Here is a 15,048-nt window from a genome sequence, read left to right as displayed (position 1 = left end):
GGGTACCCAGCTTGAGTTAAGCACATCGTTTCACCCTCAGAAGGACGGACAGTCCGAGCACACTATTCATATATTGGAGGATATGCTACGCGCTTGTGTCATTGATTTTGGGGGTTCTTGGGATTAGTTTCTGCCACTCGCAGAGTTTTCCTACAACAACAGCTACCAGTCGAGCATTCGGACGGATTCGTATGAGGCTTTGTATGGGAGACGGTGTAGATCTTCAGTGGGTTGTTTTGAGCCTGGTGAGGCTAGGTTGTTGGGTACTGACATGGTCCAGGATACTTTGGACAAGGTTAAGATAATTCAGGAGCGGCTTCACATGGTGTAGTCTAGACAGAAGAGTTATGCCGACAGGAAGGTCCGTGATGTTGCTTACATGGTTGGGGAGAAGGTACTGCTCAAGGTTTCACCCATGAAGGGTGTTATGAGGTTCGGAAAGAAGGGCAAGTTGAGCCCTCGGTATATTGGGCCATTTGAGGTACTTCGGAGGATTGGGGAGGTGGCTTACAAGCTTGCCTTGCCACCTAGTTTGTCGAGTGTGCATCCAGTGTTTTATATTTCTATGCTCCGGAAGTATGTTGGCGATCCATCTCATGTTTTGGATTTCAGCACGGTTCAGTTGGATGTCGATTTGACTTATGATGTAGAGCCGGTCGCTGTTTTAGATCGGCAGGTTCGAAAGTTGAGGTCAAAGGACATAGCTTCAGTGAAGGTGCAGTGGAGAGGTTAGCCAGTTGAGGAGGCTACTTGGGAGACCGAGCGGGAGATGCGGAGTAGATATCCACACCTATTTGAGACTCCAGGTATGTTTCTAGACCGTTCGAGGACGAACGTTTGTTTAAGAGGGGGAGGATGTAATGACCCAGCTGGTCGTTTTGAGAGTTATAGCCCCGTTTCCCTATTTACTGCTCATTTTGTACTTTATAGCTGTTATGTGACTTGCCGGGGTAGTCGGTTCGGGTCTGGTGAGATTTCAGAAAGAAATGAGACACTTAGTCTCAAGGTTGAAAGCTTAGGTTGAAACGATAGACCGGATGTTGATCTTTGAGTAAACGACTCCAGAACGGAGTTTTGATGGTTCCGTTAGCTATGCTAGGTGATTTTGGACTTAGGAGCGTGTCCGGATTATGATTTGGAGGTCCGTAGTGGAATTAGGCTTGAAATGGCAAAAGTCAAAATTTTTAGAAAGTTTGACCGGGAGTGGACTTTTTGATATGGGGTCGGATTCCGATTCCGGAAGTTGGAGTAGGTCCGTAATGTCAAATGTGACTTGTGTGCAAAATTTGGGGTCAATCGGACGTGTTTCGATAAGTTTCGGCGTCGTTTGTAGAAATTAGAAGTTCAAAATTCATTAGGCTTGAATCTATGTGCGATTTGTATTTTTGATGTTGTTCGAGGTGATTTGAGGGCTCAACTAAGTTTGTATCGTGTTTTAGGACTTATTGATATGTTTGGTTGAGGTCCTGGGGGCCTCGGGTTGATTTCGGATGGTTCTCGGATCGATTTGAAGTTTGAGGGAATGCTTAAGCTCACCAGCTTCTGGTATAATCGCACCTGCGGAGTGGGGATCACAGGTGCGTTCTCGCAGAAGCGAGAAGGGAGCCGCAGAAGCGGCCAGGGAGGAAGTGAGCAGAGGTCGCAGGTGCGAGGTTATTTCAGAGGTCTATTGGGGCTGACTTTCATGATCACTGAGAGCCCGAGATACTGGTGAGATTGATGACTGAGTGAGGCCGAGGGCTTGATTGTGAGATATTGATACTATAGCACGTGAGTTGTCCGTGCGGATTCAGATATTATACTATAGCACGTGAGTTGTCCATGCGGATCCAGATTTTATACTATAGCACGTGAGTTGTCCTTGCATCACGTGAGTTTTCCGTGCGGATTATAGCGCTTGGGCTGAAGGAGCCCCTCCGGAGTCTGCACACACCCCTAGTGAGCCCAGGTACCTACTGAGTGCGAGTGACGAGTGCCGCGTGCTGAGGGAATGGGAGGGCTGAGTGACTGTGGCCCTGAGAGGTTGCATTTGATTTCATTATTGTTACACTTAACTGCCATGTATCACTGTGTTGAAAGTTTTGAAAGATATTACACTGTGTTTCACTTAAACTTGTCATGGAGTAACTGTTTGATCTAATTTATCGAACTTGAGAGCATGCCTACTTTCCTATATTGAAATCACTATAATTGAACTATAACTGTGAAGCTCGTCACTACTTTCAGTTCTTTATTTAGTCTTGTTACTTACTGAGTTGGTTGTATTCACGCTAACCCTGCACCTTGTGTGCAGACCCAGGTGCATCCGGTCACAGCGGTTGCTGAGTTGTGGAGTTCGGATTCTCGGAGACTATCGAGGTAGCTGCTTGGCATTTCACAGACCTTGTTTCTCCTTCCCTATCTTCCCACTTATTGTATTTAGTTTCAGATTATCATAGATAATATTTTCCGGACTTGTGATGTATAGATGCTCATGTACTCAGTGACACCCCGATGTTGGGAATTTTCGCGTTGTGTTTTGGATTTTCTATCCTGTTTATGAAGAGTTTTACTATTTAAATTTCTTTGCATCCATTTTCTGTTAAAAAAGTGTTGGAGTCATTTCGTAAATGTCGGCTTGCCTAGTAACACGATAGGCGCCATCACGACAGGTTAGGATTTTGGGTCGTGACAGCCATATTAATCCACTATTAAGGAACTAAGTATTCCGATTTCAACCCGAACCCTTCCAAACCCTAGCCAACCATCCCTGCAAGTCATAAAACAGTATAAGCACATACATGGAGTCTTAATTAGGGGAAAGATAATCTAGAAAGCAAAACGACCGATCGGGTCGTTACATTCTCCACCTCTTAAACAAACGTTCGTCCTCGAACGGGTCTAGAATCATACTTGGAGTGCCGAATAAGTGTGGATATCTGCTCCTCATGTCCTCCTCGGTCTCCCAAGTCGCTTCCTCGACTGGTTGACCCCTCCACTGGACCTTTACTACAGAAATCTTCTTGGACCTCAACTGGTGAACCTTCCTGTCAACAATAGCAACTGGCTCCTCCTCATAACCCAAGCTCTCATCTAGCTGAACAGTGCTGTAATCTAACACATGCGACCTGTCGGCATGGTACTTCCGGGGCATAGACACATGGAACACCAGATGAATTCCCGATAGACTGGGAGGCAAAGCAAGCTCATAAGCAACCTCCCTAACTCGCCTCAACACCTCAAATAGGGCAATAAACCTTGGGCTCAGCTTCCCTTCTTTCCGAACCTCATGATACCCTTCATCGGCGAGACTTTCAAAAGAACTTTCTCGCCCATCATAAATGATAAATCACACGCCTTCTGATCTGCGTAACTCTTCTGTCTGGACTGTGCTGTGCGAAGCCGCTCCTGAATCAACTTTACGAATCCTTCACTAAATCAGTGCCATATAACCTAGCCTCGCCGGGCTCAAACCATCCGATGGGCAAATGACATCATCGACCATATAAAGCCTCAAATAGAGCCATCTCGATGCTGGACCGATACCTGTTGTTATAAGCAAACTCGGCCAAAGGCAAGAATCGATCCCACTACCCTCTGAAGTCAATCACACATGCTCTAAGCATATCCGCCAGAATCTGAACTGTCTGCTCCGACTGCCCGTCAGTCTGCGGATGAAAGGCTGTGCTGGGCTCTACCCGGGTGCGCAACTCGCTTTGTACTGCTCTCTAGAAATGCGAAGTGAGCTGAGGTCCTCTATTTGATATGATGGAGACAGGAACGCCATGCAACCGGACAATCTCTTGAATGTAAATTTGGGCTAATCTCTCTGAAGAGTACGTAGTCACCACCGGAATAAAGTGTGCCGACTTGGTCAGCTTGTCGACAATGACCCAAACGACATCAAACTTCCTCAACATCTGCGACAACCCAACTACAAAGTCCATAGTGATGTGTTCCCATTTCTACTCTGGTATAACCATCTGCTGGAGTAGGCCATCTGGCCTTTGGTGCTCATACTTAACCTGCTGGCAGTTTAGACATCTCGCTACATACTCAACTATGTCCTTCATCTGCTGCCACCAATAATGTTGTCTTAGGTCACGATACTTTTTCGTAGCACCTGGATGAATAGAATACCGAGAACTGTGTACCTCCTCTAGAATCTTCTCCCTCAAGCCATCAACATTAGGAACACATCGGCGACCCTGGAGTCTCAGAACACCATCCTGACTGATAGTAACCTCCTTGGCACCACCCTGTAGTACCGTCTCTTTAAGAACTAAAAAGTAGGGGTGTACAAATGAAACCAAAAAACCGCACCAACCCAATAATCTGAGTCAAACCGAGAAAAAAACCCGACTATGGTTTTGTTTGTTTTGGTTTGGTGTTGAAAAAGAAACCCGACCATATTTGGTTTGGTTTGGTTTTAACTAAAAAAAGTCAAACCGAAACCAAACCAACCCGACATTATATGTATAGATATTTTAAATATATTTAATACATAAAAATATTTTTGGTAGTGTAGTTTATAAATATTTCTTAAGCTTTTTCATAGTTTTATCTTTTAACGTATTGTTTCAAGCTTGGGATTATAATTTTTGGATGCTTCAATAAGTTTTATAGTGTTGGATATCTATTTTACTGTGAATCCTAAACCAAAATCAAATCAATACTAATGCTAATAAAAGACATTCAATTCAATTGTACTATGAATGAAAATAGTGTTGGATATCTATATTTTAGTTTTTCCATGGTTTAGATAAAATGTATGACTTATTTTTCTTTTAATGGTTAGTCATGCAAATAATAGTACTTATTAGTCATAATTTTATATTATGTTTGTTTTCATTATGGCTTATTAATAATATTTATTTTATGCGATTTTATTATCTTTATTGTTGAATATTTTAGTACAATGCCATGACTCATCTCATATTTATGTTATTTTATTGAAAAACACCTTATATAGTTTTGTCTTACTAGGATTAAAGAAATATTTGGAGCACAAATTTTATGTTTTGTGCTATGAAGACTTTATGAAAAAAACCCAAAAATCCGAGAAAAATCGAGATTAAAAAATCCGACTTTTATTGGTTTGGTTTGGTATTTAGATTTAATAACCCGATACAATTGGTTTGGTTTGGTAATTAGAAAATCCGAACCAACCTGACCCATGTACACCCCTACCAGCAAGTATGGATGATCATACTGACGAGCCTTGATCCGCTCGAATGATGAAGACTGAGCCACAACACATGCAAGAACTCGACTGGGCTCTGAAATATCCAACCTCACAAGTTTGTTAGCTAAGGACTGAATGTCCAAAGCCAATGGTCTCTCCTCTACTGAAATGAATGCTAAGCTACCCATACTCTCGGCCTTTCTGCTCAAGGCATCCGCAACCACATTCGCCTTGCCCGGCTGGTAAAGGATGGTATTATCATAGTCCTTCAGTAACTAAAGCCACCTGCGCTGCCTCAAATTTATATCCCACTGCTTAAAAAAATGCTGCAAGCTATGATGATCGGTGTAAACCTCATAGGACACCCCACAAAGATAATGCCTCCAGATCTCGAGAGCATGAACTATCGCGGCCAACTCCAAATCATGTATGGGGTAATTCTTCTCGTGGGGATTCAACTGACGTGAAGCATATGCAATAAATCACCCCTTCTGCATCAATACGCAACCCAGGCCAACACGTGAGATTCTAAAAGCTCGCCTCGCAATCATCAGACTATCTGAACGGAGCACCCTTCTGGGTCAATCTAGTCAAAGTTGCTGCAATAGATGAGAAGCCCTCCATAAATCGACGATAATAACCTACTAACCCCAAGAAATTCCTAATCTCGATCGTTGTGGTAGGACAAGGTCAACTCCGGACTGCCTCGATTTTTTTGGGATCTACCTTAATACCTTCACCCGATACAATATGTCCCAAGAATGCCACAGAATCTAACCAGAACTCGCACTTGGAGAACTTAGCGTATAACTTCTGTTCCCGCAAGGTCTGAAGCACAACTATCAAATGCTGCTCGTGCTCCTCCATACTATGCGAGTAGATCAATATGTCATCAATGAAGACAATGACAAATGAGTCAAGATATGGCCTGAACACCCGATTCATCAAAATCCATAAACGCCGTCGGGGCGTTGGTCAAACCGAAGGACATCACTAGAAACTCATAGTGCCCATATATAGTCCGGAAAGTCGTCTTCAGAACATTCGAAGCACGAATCTTCAGCTAATGATACCCAGATCTCTAGTCGATCTTAGAGAACACCCTGGCACCCTGAAACTGGTCAAACAAATCATCAATGCATGGCAATGGGTACTTGTTCTTGATGGTAACTTTGTTCAACTGGCGGTAATCAATGCACATCCGCATACTCCCATCCTTCTTATTCATAAACAATACCGGTGTACCCCAAGGCAACACACTCAGTCTAACAAACCCCTTCGCGAGCAACTCCTCAAGCTGTTCTTTCAACTCCTTCAACTCTTAGGGCGTCATGCGGTACGGCGGAATAGAGATAGGATGGGTACCTGGCGCTAAATTAATACTGAAATCGATATCACGATCCGATGGCATGCTTGGTAAATCAGAAGGAAACACATCAGAGAACTCCCGCACCACGGGCACTGAATCAATCGTGGGAGTCTCTGCAGCAGTATCCCGAACATAAGCCAGATAAGCCAAACAACCCTTCTCGACCATATGTCGAGCCTTCAGGAAAGAGATAACCCGACTAGATGCACTGATAGATGAACCCCTCCACTCCAATCTAGGTAACTCTGGCATCGCCAAGGTAACAGTCTTGCATGGCAATCAAGAACGACATGGTACGGAAACAACCAGTCCATGCCCAGGATGACCTCAAAGTCGGTCATGTCGAGCAACAAAAGATCCACTCTGGTCACATAACCACAGAAAGTCACAATACAGGACTGGTAAACCCAATCCACAATAACAGAATTGCCCACTAGCATGGACACATATACAGGAGCACCTAAGGACTCAAAAGAGACATCCAGATAATGAGCAAATAGAGAAGAAACATATGAATATGTAGACCCTGGATCAAATAGTACCGAAGCATCCCCACCACAGACAGAAATAATACCTGTGATTACGATATATGAGGCTACCGCATCTGGTCTTGCTGGAAAAGCGTAGAACCTAGTTGGAGCACCACGTGACTGGCCTCCACCTCTAGGGCGACCCCTACCTACCTGTCCTCTACCTATGGCAGGCTAGACATTCTCTACAGATGTCCAAATGATGACATCTTTACCTTTCTGGAAACTAGACACGAAGAAATACAATGTTCTTTTCTGAATCATCACAAACTTCCTTGTGGATCAAAAGATATAGGCTTCCGAAGTCGGACCAACGGACTGTAGAACTTCCTGGAGCGCGGCCGCGGACAGAATTGCACGGTACGCGAAAATTTGAGCGCGGCCGCAAAATTCTGCGGCTTACAACATCCTCGAAAGTGCCAGAACAGTATTAGAGTGCTGAAATGCGGTGCGGTGATCATGGGCTGATGGACCTGCTGTACTGCCTTGCCCCAAAACCTAGGGCAAAACCTCCTCATGTGACCAAACTCCTTGCACTCATAGCAACATCTCGGTACGGGAGATGACTGACCTTGAGTCTGACCTTGAGGACCTAAATACCTACCGGAAGAACCCTGAATAGCCGGTGGGCAGTAGGAGCTCTTTGGAATGACGCTAAAATAGGGTCGTACTGGTGCACCCTGAGAAGGCGGTGGTGGTGAATAAGTGGGCCTACTGTACTGACCCCTTATGAACTAACCTCTGGTCTTAGACGGGGCGCCACTGAATCCTCTAGAATGTCGATTCCTCTTCTCCCTCATCGTATACAATAGACCCTGGTTGCAAATACCCTCAATCCACCAAGCTATCTCCACAACCTGCTCGTAAGGAGTCCCCATCTCAACTTCTCGCGCCATAGTAACCTGAATACCATAATGCAAGCCCACAATAAACCTCCGCACTCTCTCTGCATTAGTGGGGAGTTTCATAAGTTCATGGCAAGACAACTCAGAGAACCTCACTTCATAATCAGTCACATACATCTGACCCTGCTGGAGCCGCTCGAACTAACCCTGTAGCTCTTCCCTATGAGAGGGTGGAATATATATCTCTCTAGAAAGAGACGTGTGAACTGGTCCCAAGACAAGGGAGGCAAACTCGCTGGTCTGCTAAGAAGATAGGATTGCCACCATCTACGGGCCCTGCCCTCCAGCTAAAACGTGGTGAAGTCCACCCCGTTGGACTCCAATACTCTTATGTTGTGTAGCCTATCTCTGCAATGGTCAATAAAATCCTGGGGTTCCTCATGTCGCTCACTGCCAAAGGCAGGAGGATGTAGTATGGTCCATCTATCCAACAGCTTATGCAGCTCAACGGTCGCATCTGATATGAGCTCTGGTACAACTGTTGTAACTAGCTGAGCCCCGCCCACAGATTGTGCACCTGGGGTCTGATATACGGCAGCAGCGTGCCCTAGAGCCTGAGCGGTAGGGGTCTATGCTCCCCCTCCCGCCTGAGATGTGGCTGGGTCTGTTGGAAATAAACTAGCCAGCGTCATAAAGCCAATGAACAGCAACATACGGCCCTTGACCTCCTGAAAGCTCGGTGCGGACATGAAATCTGCTGGGGCCGGCTCAGCTACAGGCACCTCACTCTGCTCCTCAATGACATGATCCCTCTACTCGATCTGCTGCTGGTACAATAAGGGCAACTCTAGGATGCCCTCGTCCTTTAGCAGGAGATGGAGCCCTCCCTCGGCCTCTGCCTTGGCCTCTAGCAACTAGGGGAGGATCTCCTCCACCGCCGGGTATATCTGTCACGTGCGTTCTCACCATATGTGAGAGAATAAGATAAATATACTTAGCACAATATCAACTGCACGATAGGAGATGAAGAAAGAGAAGTTTCCTAACACCCTATAGCCCCTCGAAGAAAGGTACGGACGTCTCCGCACCAATTCACAAGACTCTATTAGGCCTATTCATGACTTATGAGACCTATGTGAACCTAGTGCTATGATACCAAGCTATCATGACCTAATTCCCACTATAGTCTGTGATGGCGTCCAACGTCGCCGCTAGGCAAGCCAATAGTGAACTATCCATTTAATTATTCATTTTAATATTTTAAAGTCATTGATTTTATTTAATAATGAAACAAATAGTATGTGATCGTAGTGGTGTAAAGCATAAACTAAACATGAGAGTAAAGTAGTGAATTTAATAAATCAAAAACCATGAATATCTACTAGAATTTTCCAAAAACCTGGTGTCACAAGTGCACGAGCATCTAGTAGAATATACAGAACTCCCTAAAACTACTGTCTGCAAAAGAATAGATAGAAATAGTAAATATAACAAGAGGAGGCTCCGAGGCTGCAGAACAGAGCATGAGAAGTAGCACACCACTAGGCCTTCGGGTAATGCGGATGCACGCCTGGACGGACACCAGATGTACCTGCCTCAGAACCTGCACAATTTGTACAGAAGTGTAGTGTGGGTACGTAAACAATGTATACCCAGTAAGTATCTAGTCTAACCTCGAAGAAGTAGTAACGAGGGGTCGACATCGACACTTACTAGTGGCCAATATACATAAGTACACGAATTATAAATAGGCATGAAATACAACAGTAATACTGGAATAAGAGGCAATAAATAAGTGATGCTTTAACCAAATAACAAGTTAAAAATTCCCATATATTACATGCTAATCTCAATAAGTAAGGGCCAACAGTAATTAAAACTTCTAGAGTCATGAAGAATATATCGAGTATAATCGGACTTCTAGCGACAACACGCATGAGTTATGCCGAGGTCGTACAGACCGATCCATAACAATCATGTACATACATTACTGAGGTCGTACGGCCTGATCCATGGATGCATCATATTATATATAGATATTGCCGAGGCATTCAGCCCGATCCACATGAATAGGGAAACTCTTCGTACAACGAATTTCGTGTTTATAACCCAACGTAAGCCCATAAAGGAATTATGAATTTTCCATCAATAATTAATCATTCCGCCAAATCTCTAAGTAATGAAGCTTGAACTAACATAATCTTTAATCAAATTTTACTTATTAATACAAGTAATTAAACTAACAAGTTGAGTTCAAATAGTGCAAATATTGCATGATAAAGTCCTATGTTTACCTAGACATCACTCATAAATTTTTAGCTACGTACAGACTCTCATCAGTTCATACGTACGTAGCACCTACAATTAGTACCAAATAACAATTTAAACACCTATGGGGTTAATTCCCTCTTACAAGATTAGGCAAGAGACTTACCTCGTTTCCAAATTCAATTTTCGGTGCATAAATCACACTAAAAGCCTCACGTCGGTGTCGAGCAATCCGAAATTAGCCAAAGGTTGTACACGCTAATTAATATTTGCTCAAAAACTCATAATTTAACTATTAGAGTAATTACCCAACCCAATTTGGAGGATTCCTAAAATTTACCCCCGGGCCCACGTGTCCGAATTTCAGAAAGTTTTGTAAATAATTGTTACCCATAACCTCACGAACATAAATATATAATTTCTACTCAATTCCATAACCATTTTTTGTGGTCTAATCCCATTTTTATCAAAACCTAAGTTTTTCAACAGTATACTAAAATTTCTACAATTTCCATGTTAAAATCTACCCATAATCTGTGTATTAAACTTACATTGGGTAGAATACACTTACCTCAAGATTCTAGGTGAAAACCACTCTCTAAAAAGTTCCAAAATCGGCCACAAGATGAGAGAAATGAACAAAATAGGCCAAAGTCTCGTTTTTATTAAAATCCACTGCTCAGCGATCATTCTTCGCGATCGCGAAGGCAAACTGCCCAGGCCCCAAAAAAATATACTTTGCGAATGCGAAGAAGGCCACGTGATCGCAAAGTCTTTCCTGACCAAAGCTTCGCGAACGTGGCCCTACATTCGCGAATGCGAAGAGCAATTGGCCAACGACCCCTCAGACCCAATTTCTTCTACGCGAGCACAGGGATAGGCATACGAACGCGATGAACAATGGCCCAGAGCATGGCGATCGCGAGCTCCACTTCGCGAACGCATATAACAAAACCTCCCCCAGTCCCATTCCTTCATCGGGAATGCGAGGAAATATCCGCGCTCGCGAATAAGGAAACCAAAACCAGCAAGTGCAACAGTTTTGGACTTAGCTCCGGGCGGTCCGAAACACACCCGAGCCACCTGGGACCCCGTACAACTGCACCAACAAGTCCATAAATATAATACGCACTTGCTCGAACCCTCGGAACGCATAAAACAACATCAAAACTAAGAATCGCACCCTAAAACCAAATCGATCAACTTATGAACTTCATCCGAAATCGCACCCGAAATGCTCCCGGATCACTCGAAACTCGATACGAACACACGACCAAGTCTAAAATCATCACACAAACTATTGAAACTATCAAATCCCGGTTTAGAGTTCATTTACTAAAAGTATTGACTCAAGTCACACTTGGCCATCTTAGGTCACTATTAAGGAACTTAGTGTTCCGATTTCAACCCGAACCCTTCCAAACCCAAACCAACCATCCCCGCAAGTTATAAAATAGTAAAAGAATATATGAGGAGTCTTAATTAGGAAAACGGGGATCTCAAAAGTAAAACGACCGGTCGGGTCGTTACAACAACTCAAGTCTAAAAATCACCTCGATCGGATGAACTTGGATTTGTACACAAAGTGCATAGTGTAATTGAGTACAAATTACCCAATGTACTCAATAAGTAACAACACTAACCTTGGGTTAAAAGCAGTGACGAGCTCAGAACAATAATCAAATTCTTGTACCAATAATCGATAACAGTTTAGAAATAAAGGATAAACCGAAGAAACAATAGCTTAATGATACCAAGTTCAGCTCTATGCCTACATATCAAGTATACATGTCAATCAATAGTATCACAGTGGATCCATCAAGAGTATTTACACTTAGCACTGTACGGGCGCCTGGCATAACAGCCCATCATCATATAGCTGTGCATGGATCAGATCAGATCAGATTTAGCACATTTCGGATTGAAATTTTGGATTTCGGATTCTGCAAAATACAATCCAAATCTAATCCGAATTAATATCGGATCAGATAAGATTATAAAGTTTGGATCAGATAAATATTTTGGATTTTCGGATCGGATTATACGTATTATTAAGGCTATTGCTAATCTAATCGGCTAATGCATCTGCCTTATCTGCTTCTTCTGTGTTATGTGCTAATGCAAACATCTCTTTGCTTTTCATCCCTTTTATCAGCATTGCATCTCTAAGAAAATATTTCTCTGGAGGTTTGAGTTGTTATGCCTCTAAGTTGCAAAACTCCTACTTAGATTTTCTTTGTAGAAGAGGCAATACAACAAGTAAAATTCATGTTTCTACAATTATGAGGGTACTATGGTGCCAATGTACCTAAATCCAACAATTGTAAAGGTAATAACTTGGAGGAAGATGTAAAGGAAGTACTAGCTATCCGAAATTAAAATTTAGTATTTATACATGCCATAATAATTTTGGATTTCAGATCGGGTTAAAATTATACCAATCCGAATCCGATCCGGATATCCAAAATTTTAATAAATATAATCCGATCCAAATATCCGAAATCCGAAATATGAAATTGGGCGGATTGGTTCGGATTTTGAATATCCGATCCAAATGCACAACTGATAATATGCTAGAATTACATGTAATTGGATATGTTTTACCCCTACTTTGGTGTATTTTTAGGTGTTTTGAATGTTGGAAATGACCAATCGAGCTTAATTGTTGAAGCTTGTTATGTAGGAAGCCAAGAGTGAAGAATAGAGGTGATTTGAGCAAAAAGGAAGCTAAAAGGCAATTTTTGAAGAAAGGCAAAATCGGACCAGGCAGTGAAATAACTTCGTAAAGCATAGGGAAAGCACAGAAAAATCTGGAAAACACAACCAGGCCCAGTGCGAAGCACAGCTATAGCACAAGGGCAAATTTGCCTGCGTTTTATCTTGAGGGGTAACTTAGTCAATTGTCTTAGGGACGTAATATAAAAGTTTTCAACCCTAATTGCAGCCACACACTTGACTTGAGAAGGCAAGAAACACCATTGTTGAAGCAAAGTTGAGCCCAAAGGATCCTCAAGTTCATTCAAGAAGACGTATCGAAAAGTTTCTCTCTACTTTTCTATCTTTATTTCTATGAATATTGGTTTGACAATGGTTTATGTATTTTTGAGTAGTGTTATGAGTAGCTAAACTCTTTAATCTAAGGTTTGATGTAACCCGTTGGAGGATGATTTTCTACTACATTTAAAATAGATTTGCCTTTGATTTTCTCTACTTGTTCAACTATATTTTCATTGTTGTTAATTGAAGATCTCTCAATTAACTGTGCATATTTAGTGTGTATATTGCTCGAGAGAGAGTACATATTTAGGTAGTTGTTGAACAACACCACTTCTAACGTAGTTGAGAGATCGATACGGAGGGTTTAAAGGCGGGATTAGAGATAATGAAGTCTTGGTGCGATTGTCGTGAGCGGTAAATTAGTGCCAGCTAGCGTATTTCGAGAGAATACGTCTAGTAAATTATAGTAGTTGCTCGAGAGAGAGCTACGATACTTAAAGTACTCACGATCGGTAGAGAATATTTAGGCGAATTTATAGGAAATGTAGCAGGGAAGATTCCGACAATAGGGGAAATCATAACCTTAGATTTTTCCAAATCTTATTTGCACTATTTGCTTTGTTAGTTATAAATTACTGCATTTTTACTTACTTTGATCTTAGTTAGTAAACTCTCAAATTGTTATATAATATTTCTGAAGGATGATTACTTGAATTCATATAAAACTATTGGTTGTAATTAACACGTTATTTCCCTGTGGGATTCGACTCCGGACTGGTAAACCGGATTATATTTGCAACGACTGCTTAGTCCTCTTAGGAGGCATAGTTGGGCGTGATCAAATTTTGGCGTCGTTGCCATGGAAAGCAATAGTGTTACTAATTGCAGGTACAAGAATTGTTAGGATTCTTAGTTTAGTCAATTTTCTCCATTTTTATTCATTACATTGAAATTCTAACATTTGTGGTCTTGTGTGTTATAAGCGTATGCCTAGAAACTCTTCAAGACCTAGTGAATTGTTTTAAGCATTATCGGATCCTGAGAAAATTTCAAGGAATTAAATTGTGCAAACAAAAAGGACAAACAACAACATCATCCAAGAGAACAAATTGAACCGGACATGGGTGACACTTTGGATAATCAAAACAATCGAAACAATATGAATGACCCGAACAATCAGGGTGTGGAACCTCTTGTGCCAGAAGCAGCTTTGTATGATTGGGCACAACCCACCGCTGAAAATTTGGCAACTACAATTGCAGTCCCTCAGATACAAGCGGAGTCATTTCAAATCACAAACAATATGCTACATCTACTGTAGAACAAAGGACTGTTCTCCGGGTCTTATATTGAAGATCCACAGCAGCATCTGAAAATTTTTCTGTCGATTTGTGTCACGCAAAGGCAACCAAATGTGACGCGGAAGCAATAAGATTGTTGTTGTTTCCATTCTCAGTGACAGGAGAAGCCAAAAATGGCTTAATTCGCTCCCCATAAATTCCATCACAACTTGGGAGGAATTAGTCAAGCAGTTTTTGAATAAGTTCTACCCACCCAATAAGACTGCCAAGCAGGTTGATGAGATATTGAGCTTCAGGCAGAAACCAGCTGAAACATTACAAGAAATGTGGGAGAGATTCAAAGGTATGCTTGTTAAGTGTCCACATCATGGCATTCCAGATCAGATGTTGGGACAATGACTTTACATGGGATTGACGGACAACTTGAAGGACAATGTTGATGCTTCAGCAGGTGGAGCATTTTTAAGCAACTCATTTAGAGAGTGTAAGGTCTTGCTAGATAAAATGGCTCAAAACTCAGGATGGATGACAAGAGACTTCACAATCACCCCTATAGTTCACTCAATAGCATTGG

The 15,048-nt window shown here is 42.3% G+C and overlaps 1 non-coding gene across 1 annotated transcript; it reads right to left on the bottom strand.

Annotated features, from left to right (window-relative positions):
- Positions 1 to 14,741: 14,741 nt before the first annotated feature.
- LOC117280151 (small nucleolar RNA R71) lies at positions 14,742 to 14,848 on the bottom strand. Its single transcript, XR_004510633.1, has one exon. It is a non-coding gene; the product is annotated as a small nucleolar RNA R71 (small nucleolar RNA).
- Between the last annotated feature and the right edge of the window lie 200 nt (positions 14,849 to 15,048).

Source organism: Nicotiana tomentosiformis, chromosome 10 (genome assembly GCF_000390325.3).
Source record: "Nicotiana tomentosiformis chromosome 10, ASM39032v3, whole genome shotgun sequence".
Lineage (NCBI taxonomy): Eukaryota > Viridiplantae > Streptophyta > Magnoliopsida > Solanales > Solanaceae > Nicotiana > Nicotiana tomentosiformis.
The sequence above is the reverse complement of the archived record's forward strand: the minus strand, read 5'-3'. Positions and strand labels throughout refer to the sequence as shown.